This window comes from Phascolarctos cinereus, unplaced genomic scaffold (assembly GCF_003287225.1).
Source record: "Phascolarctos cinereus isolate Bilbo 61053 unplaced genomic scaffold, phaCin_HiC Scaffold_726;HRSCAF=1367, whole genome shotgun sequence".
Classification (NCBI taxonomy): domain Eukaryota; kingdom Metazoa; phylum Chordata; class Mammalia; order Diprotodontia; family Phascolarctidae; genus Phascolarctos; species Phascolarctos cinereus.
In genome coordinates, this window is record NW_027556098.1 from 176,566,447 (window position 1) to 176,583,155 (window position 16,709).

The following is a 16,709-nucleotide window of genomic DNA, read 5'->3' on the forward strand; positions in this document are numbered from 1 at the left end:
TTGCCTCAATTTCTTATCTGTAAGATGAGCTGGAAAAGGAAATGGCAAAGCAATCCAGTATCTCTGCCAAAAAATCCCCAAATGGGGTCATGAAGAGTCAGACACGACTGAAAAATGACTGAGCAAGAAGAAATTGTAGGTCCACTTCCTACCTCTGTCTTAATAATAGCTAAATTTACATAGCATGCCAAGGTGTTCAAAGCACTTTACACACATTGTACTATTTCATCCTCTCAACAATGCAATGAGGTATGTTATCATCCCATTTTCCAGATGAGAGAACTGAGGCTCTGAGAGCCTCAGGTTTACAAAACTTATAGGTGTCTGAGGCAGAGTACTACCTTGGAAGGAAATAAACCTTGTTGAATCCCTTACTCTCTGTTAGACTGCTAAGAGGTTTAGAAATATTATCTCATTTGATCATCACAACAACCCTGGGAGGTAGGTGAGGAAACTGAGGCAAACAGAGGTTAAGTGACTTACCGAGGATCACACAGCTAGCAAGTATCTGAGGTGGGATTTGACCTCAGGTCTTCCTGACTCCACGGCCAGAGCTCTAACCACGGTGCCACCTAACTTGCCTTGGGCAAGTACCTATCTGGTACTTAGTTTGCTCACCTGTTAAAGGAGGGAGTTGGACAGGATTGCTCCTGAGGTTCTGTATCTCTGGTCCTGACTACCAGACCAATTCCTTTTACTATGCTGGGGCTTTGTACTCTTTCCCAGCCTTCCTAAGTCTGATTATACTTTTCCTACCTCTCTGCTCTGATCTCCATTCTGGGCCACTTTGTAGACTGAATGAATGGTTGCCAGTTTCCATTTTAAATGTTAATCATTTGCATTATTTTAAAATGTTTGTGAGCCTGAGGCTTCCTAGCCTAAGGCCCATAGAGCATGGGAGGGGATAAATAAACAAATCAGGGAGGGAGTTTTCAGCAAACACTGGTTCCCCAGCTGCTCTCGGAGGAGTCCAGCCTCAGAATGCAGCCAGGACGGACTCTCCAGCTGCCTCTTCTGGCCCTGGGGCCATAGTAGGGGCGGGGATGCCTCGCAGCCTCTCTCTTTGTAGCCTGGGGCAGCCCCAGCTGAGCCCAGGGAAGGAGCAAAGCACCCAGCCAGGCCCTCTGATTAATACTGCACTAGAGCTTGTTAATGTGAGGAAGCAGGCCTTACTCGAGAGATGTTAAATATTAACAACAGCAATAGAAACGCAGGTAAACAAGGGAGAGTTATTTCATTTTAAGGGCAACAGTGCTAACTCCAGCTGCTGTGACTGGAATGAGATAGGGAAGAACAGGGCAAAGGCATTTAACTCTCAGCTGTAACTTTTTTAATGGGCCCATCAAGTCCTTGAGAGGGAGCCCTGGAGTGTGGTCTGGCCCAGGCTGGGATTCAGAGGTACTCATCTTCTTCCGGGGAGAGGCGGATGGGAAAGAGAGGAGAAGAGAGGAACACAGGAGAGGGTAGAGAGAGGGAGAGACAGAGAGACAGAGATAGAGGCAGAGAGGCAGAGGGAGAGAACAGATGCAGAGAGAGAGACAGGCAGAGAGACAGAGACAGAGACAAAGAGAGCACTTTTGTCTAAAAGACTTATGATACCTTTCAGTGGCAGTCAGAGCAGAGCTTGGATCAGAGACCTTTGCTTTGAATCCTGCCTCTGTGACTTGGATGGGGGGGTGTGGAATGAGGGTAGCAGGGCATTCATTACTTCTGGAGCTGTCACTCTCTTTTTTACCTTGATAGTCACACCCAAATTCCTTTTCCTCTCTTGGTAATCTCCTACCTTCTTTTTCTTGAGTCATAGGATCATAAGTCTAGAGTTGGAAGGGACCTTAAAAGCTGATAGTATAATCACCTCATTTTACATATTAAGACTCTCAGCCCTAAAGAGGCTAAATGACTCATCCAAGATCACACAGGTAGGTAGTTAGCATAGTAAGTAGAAGGCAGGATTTGAACCCAGGTCCTTTGACTCTAGAGTCAGAGCTTTTTCTCTCTCCTTGTATTTTTACTCATCTTCTTCCTCCTCCTCCTCCTCCTCCTCCTCTTTTTCCTCTTCCCCTTTCCTCTTTCTTCTTTTTGACATCCTCTTTGAGTTCTTTTCCTTTATCCTCTCCTCTTTCAGCCTGTGTCTATCTTTTGCTTTTGGTTCCCCTTAGATCCTTTTCATCCTTGAGTTCTTGCATCTTCTCCTTTCACTTCCTTCAGCCCTAGTTCATCTTCATCTTCAACTCCTTCCCCTTCAATTTGTTGTCAAGTCCCCCTTCTTTTTCCCTTCACCAAATGTAATCTTATACGTTCTTCACAAATCTAGACTTCTTCAAAGGTGGTCCAAAGATCATCTTCAGAATTTCTCCTTTTCTGGTTCTTCTTTATCCCAATCTTTTCTCCAAACAACCTTCTTCCTTAGAAGCCAGAACTAGATAACATGGCAGGAAGCAAGTCAATAGCAGAGTGGTAAGTTCTATATGTTTTGGTGCCACAGCTCAGTGGGGACAAAAAAAAAAAAACATGGATAGAAACTCTGAATGTGACATTAACTAGCTGTGTGGCCATGGGCAAATTGCTTAATCTCTCTGAGCAACAGTATTACAAAGCTTATTTGTAAAAAAGTCATAGATAAATAGAGGTGGATGAATAGATAAATGGGTAAAGCATTTTTAAAGTGCTTACTGTGTGCCAGGTACTGTGCTTAAGGGGTACAAATTCAAATAAGCAGTTTCCATTTTAAATGTTAATCAAGGAGATTACATTCTAGGTAGAAGACAACATATTAAGGGGGATGGGTTAGGAAATGCAGGAGGAAAAAGAGAAGAATGAAGAGGCTGGAGAGTGAGTCCAGGTATTAGTAAGGTGAAGTGTGGCTGCTGTCCTTCCTAAAATGGTGACCCTAAAGAGGGCGTCACCAGTCAAGAGAAGAGGGTCCTTGGTCAAAGGAGTCTCTAGGATGGCAATGTAGAAGGCAAGGAGCAGGAAGGAGCCAAAGTGAGAGTCCAGGCATGAGAGGTCATAATAATATTTGCATTAAAAATAATTAAATTTTTAAATAATTAAAATTTAAATAATAATGAAATCAATTAAATAATTAAATGTGAACCACATTTTTTTTTTGCTAGACCTATGACTTCACTAGTATAGAGAGTTCTGGGTAAAAACCTGGTCCACCGGTGCAAATTGGCACTGCTTTGTAACTTACATCATTGCCTGGGGGCACTGAGAGATTAAATTATTTGTCCATAATCATATAATTGGATGTATCAAAGGTGGGATTTTAACACCTCTACCTGATTCCAAGGACTGCTCCCTCATCATTATACTACACTGTTACCTGATTTCCTGTATCTTCCTCTTCACAACAACTTGGTGAGATGAATGGGGCAGGGGTTCATGCTATTCGTTTTGCAGGGGGGGAATTGAGGCCAAGGTTAATGATAGTTTGCCCATACGGTTAGACGTTGATGGAGCTGGAACTGACAAGAAGTCAGGTGCTCTGACATTCCAGCCTGTGGAAGGAATCGTGTGGCAGCTGTTGTCCTTTCAGTTCTGGCCCTTCTGACCTCTGAGGGACATCATCAGCCTCTTAGGTCATCTTAGGTATGAGGAAAACACCAACCCGCCCAGCTCCAGGCAACAAACTAGGGTTAGACGAGGAAAAAAAAGAGCAGAAGTAAAAAAGGAAAACAAGGTAGTAGCTCACAAAAGCATGCAGCATGGTATTCCCAAGTTAACCTTACCCCGTTCATGGCCTGGGAAGCCAAGTGGCCCAGTGGATAGAGTGCTGAGCCTGGAGTCAGAAAGACTCAACTTCCTGAGTCCAAATACGGTCTCAGACACTTACGAGATATGTGACTCTGAGTAAGTCACTTACCCTGTTTGCCTCAGTTTCCTCATCTGTAAAATGAGCTGAAAAAAGAAAAAGGCAAACCATTCCAGTATCTCTGCCAGGAAAACCCCGAATGGGGTCAGAAAGAGTCAAACACAACTGAAAATGACTGAACAACAACAATTTATATCCTTATTTTGTTTCCATTCTACCTACCCAACCCTCTCCTCAGTCCCTCTCCTTAGTGGCCTAGAATTGGGAAAAGATCAGAGTTTGAACACGAGTGTTTTCTTGAAGGAGGAAGCATTTTCTGCTGACTTGGCACATGCCCTGACACCTAACAATGATGATGAAAGAATGAATGTATAATTCTTTGTGCAGTGTATTTCTTCCATGGAGTATTTAAGAAAGGACATGGATAAGAACTGTACAGAATGAGGATATTAGGATCATAAGACCTAGAACTAGAAAGGACCTTGGACACCTCCTAGCCAAACCCTCTCTTTTGAAAAATGAGGAAACTGGGGTTTAGAGACAGGAAATAGACTGCCCAAGGTTACCCAAACAGTACTAAGTAACAGAACTGGGTCTCACGTGCAGGCCCTCTGACTCCAGAATATAGATGGGTTGAAATATCTACTGGGAGAAGAATTATAGATAGGCAGGGGAGTGCTGGAACCAACTTGTGCAGGCTCTCAAAATGATTGTTAAATTTTAGTGAGAGCATTTACATCTTGGAAGTGGGAAAAAAGCCTATTTATCAGAGCTTGATATATCACTCTGTTGATTATTTAGATTTAATAAAGTGATGGAGAAAATGTTAATAATGCAGATTAAACTTAAAAATATGTCATGGATACACTTTACCAGCATACCTCTGCCTACAGGAATCACAGATTTGTCATCAGAATACCCATGAGTTCAAACACTCACAATTTGAGTCCCTTAGGGAGAGGGAAAAGCCTAGCACTCATTCACTGTCTTTAATAAGCAATTTTCCCACGGCTCATTTATTTATTCATTCATTCACTTACTGAGTAATTCAGGAATTGAGTATGTCTGTCAAGTAGGTCCTACGTCTGTCAAGGCCAGAATTGAACAAAGGGCAGACTGAGGCAATTCTCTGAAATACCCTTTATTAGTAGGGCATGAAGTCTGGTAACAAAGGGCTCTTATGGCTAGCCTCCATTTGTTTCAAAGACCTGAGAGAGGGCTTATAGCACTTTTTAAATCTAGATGTGTCTTCCTTCTGGTTGCCTGAGAGTCTATCATGGAGACCACACCCTGGCAAACACAAGACAACCCTGATTGGGGGACATTTTAATGAGGGGGGTGGGTTAATAGTTCTCAGCTCCTCCTTATTACTTCACAATTAGGGGCAGGACTAATGGCTGGATCGCCTAGGGAAAGAGGACCGGCTTTTCATGTCTCTCTCTGATATTCAAGGAATGCTGGCACCCCATAGATCCAATTGATTCTTACAACCTTGGCTACAAAAATATCAACCATCTGAATCAGATGTTTACTGACTTGAATCCCTCCTCCTTTTTTAAAAACCAGGTCATCCCAGACTTTGATTAGGTGAATCTAGGACAGGAGAGTCATTTTCCCAGAGGGATGGGTCTTAGCTAGAGCTGGCTTCTGTTTATGGGGTAAACAAAAGCCAGGGTCCCTGCCCAGGTGGATTCCTTGGGGGCTGGGAGTAATCACCTTACTTTAGAAACTGTCTGACCTTCAAAGGTGGGAGCAGAGGTAATGAACTGATTCACAGGGAAATATTGGTTATAAATAATACAATAATACAATTTCCTCCGTGAAAAGTATTATGGAGGAATACAATGCTATATTCACATGCAGTTCTGACCATTGGTGGATGTTTCCTTTAGAAACACTCTTAACTGACCTAAGTGGGGGCAGTAGTAGTAGTTGTCCTTTATAATGAGAGGACTAAAATGACATCACTGCGTCGGGTCAATGTACAATGTGTCCTGCTGTAGTTGATCAGACCAATAGGAGATCAGAAGGCTTTACCACAGGTCAGGGCCAAATAGTCTGCAGGAACATTTGGAATAGAGATGGTTCTAAATTTGCACACCTTACATCTCTTTTGAGCTACTGCAATTCTGCTTTGCTTGTAGAGCACATGTGGGCATGCCATGCTGGGTGGTCCTGTGCCAGTGTCTCCTATATCTCACAATTGATTCCAAGTCCTTCAGAGAGTGTCCTTCTTCTGACCTCTGTGTGAGCACTTGCCTTGTTCGAGTGCTGCATAAAAGTCTTTTAGGCAAATGTACTTTTGGTATTCGAACAATATGGCCAGCCCATCCAAGTTGCTCTCTCTGTAGTAGAGTTTGAATGCTTGGCAGTTCAGCTCAAGAAAAGACTTCAGTAGGGGCAGCTAGATGGCACAGTGGATAGAGCACCCGGCCCTGAAGTAGGAGGACCTGAGTTCAAATTTGACCTCAGACCAAACACTTGGCACTTACTAGCTGTGTGACCCTGGGCAAGTCACTTAACCCCAATTGCCTAGGGGAAAAAAAGGACTTTAATGTCTGGTACCTTATCTTTACAAGTGATCTTCAGAATCTTCCTAAGACAATTCAAATCTGGCTTGACACCTTATACTGTCCAGGTTTCACAGGCATAAGACAATGAGGTCTGCCCAACAGCTCTGTAGCCTTTAGTCTGGTAGGCAGCCTAATTAATACCTCTTCTCTCCCATACTTTCCTTCAAAGTCTCCCATATACTGAGCTAGCTTTGGCAATGTGTGCAGCAACCTCATCATCTATGTGTACATCCCTGGAAAGTAATACTACTAAGAGTAAGTGAACTTATCCACAGCATACAAAATTTCTCCATTTGCTGTAATCAATGGTTCCATGTATGGATAGTGTAGCGCTGGCTGGTGGAGAACATCTGTTTTCTTGGTGTTAATTGTCAGGCCAAAATTAGCACACAAGTAGTAGAGAATCAATCCATACTCTGTTGCATCTCAGCCTCAGAGGCTTCACTGAGTGCATAACCATCTGTGAACAAAAAAACTGTGCACCAATTCTTCCTCCACTTTAGTCTTGGCTTATAGCCTTTTCAAGTTAAATAATTTACCATCAGTGTGGTAGCTGATCTTAATGGTATTTTCATCCTTGCTGAAGGCATCTATCTGACAATATTGCTGAAAACGTCATGTTAAAAAGCATGGGAAGAAGCACACAGCCTTGCTTTATTCCATTAGTGACTGAGAAAGTGTGAGAGCATTGACCATTATCCAGAACCCAGGCAAGCATGCTGTTGTGGACCTGGTGTACATACTTATGAACTTCTCCAAGAACCAAATTTTGCCATGATCTTCCACAAGCCCTCATTACTGACAGTTTCAAAGACCCTGGTCAGATTGACATTGTGTACAGACCTCTATTCTGCTGCTGGCATTTCTCCTGGAGTTGTCAGGCAGCAAAAAACATATCAACTGTTCTATGTAAAAATGATAAAATAGTATAGGTGATGTCTTTTGACTTGTGCATAAATTGGGTTTAAGTGAGGCAGTTGTTCAAAGTCATTGGCCTCACTCTCTCTTCCAGAGCCATCACAGTCCAGTGCTAAGATAAAGTCAAGATGACTGGTGATGGCATGGGACACAGTGGATGACCTTGGCATCTTTGATGTCTAACCAAGACCTAATCACTCCACAGCACCTTCATTAGCCGCCTACATGGCTGCTGAAAAAAATTGTTCTCATCCACCCATTTTGCTAGGGGAAGTCTTCACGTGCTTGGGATTGACATCCCCCAGTGATTACCCTCAACCAGGTTTAACCCATCTGCTGGAATGGTTTACCTGGGTGTGGCTGCTGCACATGCTATACGGCTTCTTGGAGCCACTGGGTGGTTCAGATGGACACCAAAGATGGAAAGCAACCTGAAAAGGGCTCAGCAACCCTCTTACCAGAGGTACTAGTCTTCCCTGAACACTCATATACTTAGGAATCTAAGTGGGGGCACAATGAATGTGTCATCATTTATTAAGGAATGACCTGGATGAAGGTTGTGCAAGGGTGAGCGGCCTGATAGAGGAAGCTCTTGTGTAGTAAAGCGAGATAGCTTGGGATCGTAAGACCTGGCTTTGAGATTTGGCTCTTCCATTTGCTATGTGACTTTTGACAACATATTTCTCTGGACCTTAATGTTTTTATGGGATGGGAAGATTGGGCTGATGATTCCTTAATTCCCTTGAAGTTCTGATATTTTTTTGTTTGTTGTTTTTTGGTGAGGCAATTGGGGTTAAGTGACTTGCCCAGGATCACACAGCTAGTAAGTGTTATGTGTCTGAGGCTGGATTTGAACTCAAGTCCTCTTGATTCCAGGGCCAGTGCCCTAACCACTTCGCCACCTAACTGCCCTGAAGTTCTGATATTTTAAGGAACCAAGGAGAATGGGACAGTGCTGAATCATGAGCAAGGGATGCATAACTTCATTGAGGAGCTGGTGTATTAATAAGATCATTGCAGGACATCTCCATCCCATTCACTTTTTCCTCCTTTCTCTTTCATTCCTTCTACCTCCTCTCCTTCACCTTGCACCCTAAGACTCTGGTTTCCCTATGTGTGACTTTCCAAGGGAATAAATAAAAGGAAATTTTCAATACACTGTAGGATCCTGAAAATGTAGGTGTAGAAAGATTCAGAGTTGAAAGGGACATGAGGGATCATCTAGTCCAATCCCCTCTTTAAAAAAATAGACAAGGGTACAGATACCCAGAAGGGAGAAGTAACTTGCTCAAGGCCACACAGGCATTATGTTGTAGGGCCAATATTTGAACGTAGGTCTTCTGACTTCAAACTAGATAGATTTATTCCATCCATCTAGATCCCGCCCTTACTCTGTATCAAGCCACAATGGCTGATAGGCAGTTAGGTAGATAGATTTAGAACAAGGGAATTTAGAGGCCTTCTAGTCCACCCACCCCTACCATTTTACAGATAAGAAAACTGAGACCTAGGAAAAGAAAGAAAGAAGGAGAGGGAGGGAGCAATGGAGGGGAGGGGGAAGAAGAGAGAAGGAGAGAAGAGGAGAGGTGAAGAGAAGAGAGGAGAGAAGAGGAGATGGGAGGAGAGAGGAGGAGAGGAGAGGAGAAAGGAGAAGAGGGGAGAGGAGGAGAGGAGAGGAGAAAGGAGAAGAGGGGAGAGGAGGAGAGGAAAGGAGAAAGGAGAAGAGGAGAAGACAGGAGAGGGGAGGGGAAGGAGAAATGTTTCTGTAAGATTCCTTCTTATCAAACACCACCATTTCTTTCCAAATTACCTTATAGCCATGGGGAATTGAGGGGTGAAAAATTTCTTCCTAGCTAGAGGTTGGGAAGTTGAGGCAGAGATTAGAGACTTTTTTGGGCCTCTCACCTTGTGCCTTTAGAAGCCAGCTCCATGCTGGCAACCCCAGGCAGATTTGAACTAGCTGGAAGGGCTTCAAGTATCAGACCAGTGACAGATGGCATCTGTTCTAGCAAGGTTCAGAAAGGCTCATCACCAGTAAGTTGGCCAGCTTCTTGACCATGATGACCATGACAATGACAAAGATACAGAGATCTGGATTCCTTCTGGGTCAAAGTACTAATTTGGGGGTGATGAATGGCTCTTGGTTGCCCCCAAAGAAGGTGATAAAGTGGTGGAAATGGGCAGGGCTGTGAAAAGGACACTGGAGTGTCCTTTGGAGTCAGAGAATCTGGTGCTTAGAGGTGGCTTTGCCATTTACTACCTAAGTGACCTTGATCAAGAGACTTTACTTTTTGGGACTTCTGTTTCCATGTCTATGAAATGAAGTGTTGAACTATACACCTTTTAACATTACTTCCAGTTATAAATCTGTGATCCTTCAATCAAGGAGCAAAATATTAGGTTGCTTATGGGCTTTAAAGATTTATAGGATCATAGATCTAGGATCTAGAAGAGGCCTCAGAGGATAGTTTGTCCAAGCTGCCAGGAAGCTGGGTGGTGTAGTGGATAGAACAATAGACTTGGAGTCAGGAAGATCTGAGTTCAAATGCCACTTCAGGTACTTTACTAGCTTTGTAACCTTGGGGCAAGTCATTTAATCACTCTTAGCCTCAGTTTCTTTATCTGTAAAATGGGGATAATAATAGTATCTATCTCACAGGATTTTGGTGAGGATAAAAGGGGATAATATTTGTAAAAAAACACTAGTAAACAGTAGCTAGTAAACATTAGTAAACCTTTAAATGAAGTACAACAGAAATTATAGTTAATATTATTGTTGTTGTTTATTTTAAATAGAGACACAAGACTCATGGTCACACAGCTAGTAAATGGCAGAATCAGGACTCAAACCTAGGCCCTCCAGGGCTCTTTCCATTGTACCACAGACAGCATGGTGTAAAGTAGTGCCAGACCTACAGTTACAAGACATAGGCCTGAATCTTAGCAGGACTATATAGTAGCTGTGTGTTCACAGGCAAGACCCTTCATGCCTCTAAGCCTGATCCATAAAAATGAAGATAATAACAGCTATGCTTTGAGCCTAACAGCATCATTATGAGGAAAGCACTTTGTAAACCTTTTAAGAGATATGATTATGGGTTATAATTATTATTGCTATTTCATTCATCTTGTGACAAATGAAAAACCTGAGAGACAAGAGTTTCTGGGCAATTAATAATCAATTTATTAATAAGCTAAGTAATAATAAATTGATAGTCAGTGGTTTCTCTAGGTAACCAAAGACAACACCATGGAAAGGCTGAAAGTATTAATGTATATTTGCAAAAAGGGGTGGCCTGACAAGTAAAAATCAACCCTAATTGGAGGGAATTTTAATAAGGAGGTGGGCTTGAAGTCTTTGGCTCCCTCTGCTGAGAATATGGCTTGATCGTGAGACTTAGCCACCTCCAGCAATCTGGATAGAGGAATCCATCTCTACCCAGACAGTCTGGTTGGTTGTCTCCTTCATGAGTTGTGTCACCCTAAACTCCAATGGAGGGATGCAAAGACTTGATCTCATTGCTTTGGGGCAAGAATTCACCTAGATTAGATTCTATTTACACTCTTAACAGAAGTAAGGTCTCCTAGTTGGATGGGGTCCCACCCAAGATCTAGGGGCATGTTCCCAGAGGATTTGGGCAATCTCATCTATCAGCCTTGTCCTTCAGAGACAGGCTGACTGACCTTGTGAAAAAAGCCTTAATTCTAATTTAATAATTGGTTATTAATATAATAGCAAAATAATAATTTCTCTCAATCTCATCCCACTATTTTTTTTTCAGTTTAATTTTTGATAAACTAAAATTGATTTTTTTAAAAATTGAGTGAAAGTGTTAGTATGCAAGCCCATCTTTTAGACACTCAATGAAAGCATATTTAAGTATTATTAGTTATTATTACTATTGTTTTTGTTGATGTTGTTGGAAACATGGAATCATAGACTTAGAACTTGAAGTTGGAAGGGATACAGGAATGGAGGAGATGGGAAAGATCCAAAGGAGGGGACAAGAGCAGCAGCCTAGCTAACTGGTTGCCTAGAATATGGTGAACTCAAGGGTACATGTATGTATCCATTAGATTGATACAATTCCTAGGATTTCATTCAGTTGCAAGCCTCCATGCATAGGTCTGAGCATGGGAGTTAGCCCAGTTGGTGAGGGAGACCCAGGAAAGGGATGAGAGCTGAAGGACAGTCATCTCCTCTAGATGTTTGCTTCAGGGCCGTCTCCCTGTGTGAAGGAGGGAGGGACAGAGAGAGGTAGGTAGCAGCAGCTCCCTGCCACTCTGGCAGGAGGGGCCCAACTTGGGAGAGCTGAGCAACCTTTAAATAGAAGAAAACCATTCTGCAATCATCACATATGTGGCAGCCTAATGAGAGCCAGTCCTGTGAGGCAAGACATTGGGGAACACCTTTCTGGACTGATGCAAATGTAATCCAGGGGCCAAAATGAGGGGGAAGGAAGGAAGGAGGGAAGTTCTGTTGGCATGTGGCTGGTAGCGGGGAGGACAGCTAGGGAAGGATAAATGGAGGAGTGAGTAGCTTAAGGAAAATCAGCTGCAAAGTGGCACCTTAATTGTCATCCAGGCAGTGACAACCCTGCTCTTTTGGACTCTTTCTGGTATTTTCTCAGTGTGTCCAAACCTGTCTACTGAATACTGAAGATACAGTGAAATTAAAATTATAGAGAATCGTACCCATACCATCTTCCTTCATTTCTTTCTCACCCAGCTTTTTTGAAAAAAAGGGAGTTGTGTGCTCTAATAAGAATAATAACTTATACATGTATTATATATATGTACACACATATATGTATCGATCCATATAGTATATACATACATATTTTAGTGGGTCATGCCTTCCTCCCTTCCTTCTCTCCCTCCTTCCTTCCTTTCTCCTTCTCTTCCCTCTCTCCTTCCTTTCTGCCTACCTTCGTACTTCAGTCTTCTTGTTTGTAAAATAGGGATGAGGTGATGTAGATGACTTCTATATTTATATTTATGCCTTAAGATTTACAAAGTATTTTCCTAACAACAATCCCATAAGGTAGGTAATAATAATAATAACTCATATTCATATATCTCTTTAAAGTATGCAAAGTACTTTCTACATATTTTATCTCTTTTGATCCTCATGATCAAGGTGAAGTAGGCAGGACAGGCTGAGAGGAGTGACTTGGCCACTGTTGTTATCTAGCACCATGGACAAGTCTCTCGTAGCCCCAAGTTTACACTCTTCCCACTGGGTTACTAAGCTGAAGGCTTGGGTTACTAGGCTAGAGCCTTGGGTTCTAGGCCCGTTTCTGTCTTGACTTGCTCTATGATCATAGACACATCAATTGACTTCTCTCATTTTTAGTTTCCTTGTCTATAAAATGGGGAATAACAATGTCTACCTCTGCTTCCTTACAAAGTTGCCTTGGGTTTCATTAAATTATAGATATGAAGGAGTTTTGGTGATGCAGAAACTCCTCTAATTCCTCCCTACCCCAAATGTGAGGGATTGTAGTTAGGAAAATCAAATTATTTGGAAAGCTGAAGTAGCAAGTACTAGTTTGGGGGTGATGAATGCCTCTTGGTTGCCAGAACCCAAGCAGACCAACCCTAATGGAAGAGAGGAGGGAGAAGGGAATGCCAATTAAATGACATCTAGATAGGTAAGAGGAGCTTAGAGAGAGGATACAAAATCAACAAGGTGAGCTTGCTCCTCATATTGGCTCAGCCCCTTTTTAGAGACACAGCCTTTGGTGCAGCCCTGCTTTTAATAAAGCATGAGAAAATTCTTAATGAAATTATGAAAGCAGGGTTTTTTCTCCTTTAAGTATCTGTCTAGACATCTATGTCTTTTGCTTTCTGCTTGTGGGTGCTAAAATGCCTGATTTCTAGTAACGTTCTTCTTCACCCACCCCCAACCTCTCTTCCTCAAATCTGCCTTCTTCAGAAAGTGTCTCCAGACCAGGTGTTCTTCTAAAACCAGCTTCATCTATCAGGTCCCTTAACCTTTTACCATTCCCCCTTTTCCCATGTAGGCATTTCAGAAGAACCTTGGGCTGCTGTTAGATGATGAGCGTCCAAAGGCACCTAATCTTATAGGATCATGGGATGTAGAGCTGACAAGGGCCTCAGACAGCATCTAGTCGAACCCTTTCGCTTTAAAAATGATGAAGCAGAGGCCCACTGAGGTGAACAGACTTTTCCAAGGTTACAAGGTAGGAAGCAGCAGAGATAGGATTCTGTACAGAAGTTGGTAAACAGCTATTTTCCATCTTCCTTGAGCACAGAGCAAGGGGATACAGACTCAGGCTGCAGCAGAAGGGAATTTTTAGAGAACTAAAACAGCTTCGTGGCTGTGAGGGTCATAACCCCCTTCCTGCCCTTGAATCCCTCTGATCTTTACAACCAAGGCCATTTTACCCTAGAACCTGTCCCCGTCCCTAAGATGGAAGGCTGGAAAGAACCCAAGCCCGTACTAGGAACTGTTCCTCCTCCTCAGCTGAAGTCCAAGCCCTTCCCAATCCTCCTTAATGCTTATTCCTCCCCTCCTTCCCCATTTATCTTGTACATAGCTTGCTTGTACGTAGTCATTTGTATATTATCTTTTGCATTAGACTGTGAGCTCCTTGGGAACAAGAACAGGATTTTGTCTTCCTTTGTTGTCACCAGCACTTAGCCTAGTACCTGGCTTAAAGTAGGTACTTAATAAATGCTTATTGACTTGATTTAACCCAATAGGTCACTAGCTTGATATCAAAGATTTTTTTCTCCCAGTTCTAATAAGTAGACTCTTGACTTGTTCTGCTTGTAACAAACCCTGCATAGTATCCCCATCCTAATAATTGGGTTCTTGCTTTTTCCCCCTCCTGTCTCTGCCAGGTCTGAGATTCTACCTTGGTCCCTTGCCCAGTAAAACAAATTCTCCAGCAATGGGTTTCTGCCTTGCATTACTCATTCTTCCAAGGACACATTCTGCTCTTAAACTCAAGTCACCATGGCTAGGTACCACTACCTCATTCAGACCTCCCTGACACTGTCCATCCACATTGACCTTCTCCTATTGACTTCTTCTGAAGCCTTCCCTAGTTGCTTGGTCTGCACCAGTGGGTTTTTTTTTTGTATCTAGGGCCCAGCCATCTTCATTATGGTCCAACCTGCTGTCGACTGAGCCCCAGGAACTATAATTAGAACCGTTAACTATTGGAATGACTTACTAAAAAGGATGTAGAATGTTTCTCTGGTGGTCTTTAAAGCAATATTAACTCCCATGCTAATGAGAAGAAAGTGGTCTGGGTAGCCATTTCAGTTCCCTTCAAGCACTGGGATTCTACAAATGTATTTCCAAATGAGACATTTCATGATAAAATTGCATAAAAGATTTGTAGAGACAGCTTCCTTTGTTCCTGTCTCCCAGCCCCCAGGAAAACCTAATGCTCAGAAATGAGAACTAACAGCACAGAAGATTAAGGGTGGTTATTCTCAGTACAAAAGTATTCTTCATTTAATATGAAAAAAAAATCATCAGGGTCCTCCTTCCTCTAGAACATTGGACTCCAAGCTTTTTTCATCATGAACCCTTATCAGTAAAAAAAAAAGTATCATATTCTCCCGATATGTGTATAATGATTTTAAAAAATGCTTTTACTCATATTTTCTGTTTCTTAAATCATCATAATTATCTCAGCTATCCCCTATGCTTCCTAGAGAGCCATCTCATAAGACAAAAAGTATTTTTAGGGAGAAAAAAGTCAATATAAGTGACTGATACATTGAAAAAGGCTGAAAATGTGTTATATGTAACACCTGTGGACCTCCCATCTTCATGAAGGGGTAGGTTGGGGGTGTCTTCTCATCTCTCTTCATTTAGTTCCTGCTTGATCTTTTTACTTTTCTTACATTTGCTTTTGATTTTTTTGGTATGAGTTGTCCTTTCCACTTATATTTTTGTAGTTAATGTGTATATTGTTTTCTTACTCTGCTTACTTCATTCTGCATCAGTTCATGCAAATCTTTTCATGCTTCCCTATATTCATCATACAAATAACTTTTTACAACACAGTACTATTTCATTCATGTACCACAGTTTGCTTAGCCATTACCCAATCAATGGGCATCTACTTTGTTTCCAATTCTTAACTATCACAAAAAGTGCTGCTATAAACGTTTCAGAGTATATGGGGACTTTCTTCATATCAATAACTTACTTGGGGTGTAAGCCCAGTAATACTCTGGTTCAAAGGGTATGGACATCACTTTATTTGTATGATTCCAAATTGCTTTCCAAACTAACTCTACCATTTCACAGATCCGCCAACAATGTGTTATATAATTGATAAATTTTATGTATGTGTGTGTGTGTGTGTGTGTATAGTGCTTATCCTTCTACAATATCTCCAATATTCACTGTTACTATTTTTTTTCCATTTTTGCCAACTTCCTAAGTGTGAGGTGAAAACTTAGGATTATTTTGACCTGCCTTTCTGTTATTAGTAGCATTTTTTTATGTGGTTGTATTTTGCTGTTTTTTAAAAAAATTATTTATTCATATCCCTTGACCAAATATCTATTGGAAAATGGATATCTGTCTTCCATATTTTTGTTGTTTATATGCTTTGGATATCAAGCTTTTATCAGAGCAATTTTGTATACTTTTTTCCTGTTTGACCACTTCCATTTTTGTCCTAAGTACATTAATGTTGTCTATGCAGGAACTTTTCAGTTTAAAGTATTCAAAGTTATCTAAAGGTTATCTTATGTAATTGCCTCTATCCCTTGATTGCTTAAGAATACACCCCCTACCCAATGCTGTGTGAAGTATATAATCTGTTTCTCTTCTGTGTTTTCTTATAGTATGATCTTTAACATTATGGTCATATGTCCATTTAGAATTATTGCAGAATGTGGTGTAAGGTGTTGGTTTAAGCCTAACTTCTGCCAGACTGTTTTCCAGATTTCCCAGCACTTTTAATTAAATAAGGAGGTTTTTTTTCCCTATACTTTATCCACCTTATCCAACACTGGGTTATTGAGTTCTGTGATTTTTGAATCTCCTTTTTCTAATCTGTTCCCCCTTCTTTAACCAATACCAGATGTTTTTGATGACTGCTGCTTTATAATGCAGTTTGAGGTATAGAAGTGCTATTTCCCTTCCATCTCTGTTTCTTTTCATGTGAATAATGATTTATCAATTATATACCTTACTGTTGTGCTAATAATTTAAAAATTAGAAATTAAAAAAATGATGAGATAAAGATGAAAAATATTTGGACCCAGAGTCAATAAAAAGTCACTGGAGATTTTTGAGTAGGGAAGAAACATAGTCAGACCTACTAATTTGTTTTTTTTTCAGTATGTTTTGGGTCTCCTTTAGCAAGCTGTTTGACTTGTTTTTCTTGATTTTCTTGCATCAC

General features: G+C 41.5%; 1 protein-coding gene across 6 annotated transcripts in view; it reads left to right on the forward strand.

The window, feature by feature from the left end:
* GRIK4 (glutamate ionotropic receptor kainate type subunit 4) overlaps nt 1–16,709 on the forward strand; it is a 689,615-nt gene that overhangs the window by 314,541 nt on the left and 358,365 nt on the right. The window lies entirely within an intron of this gene.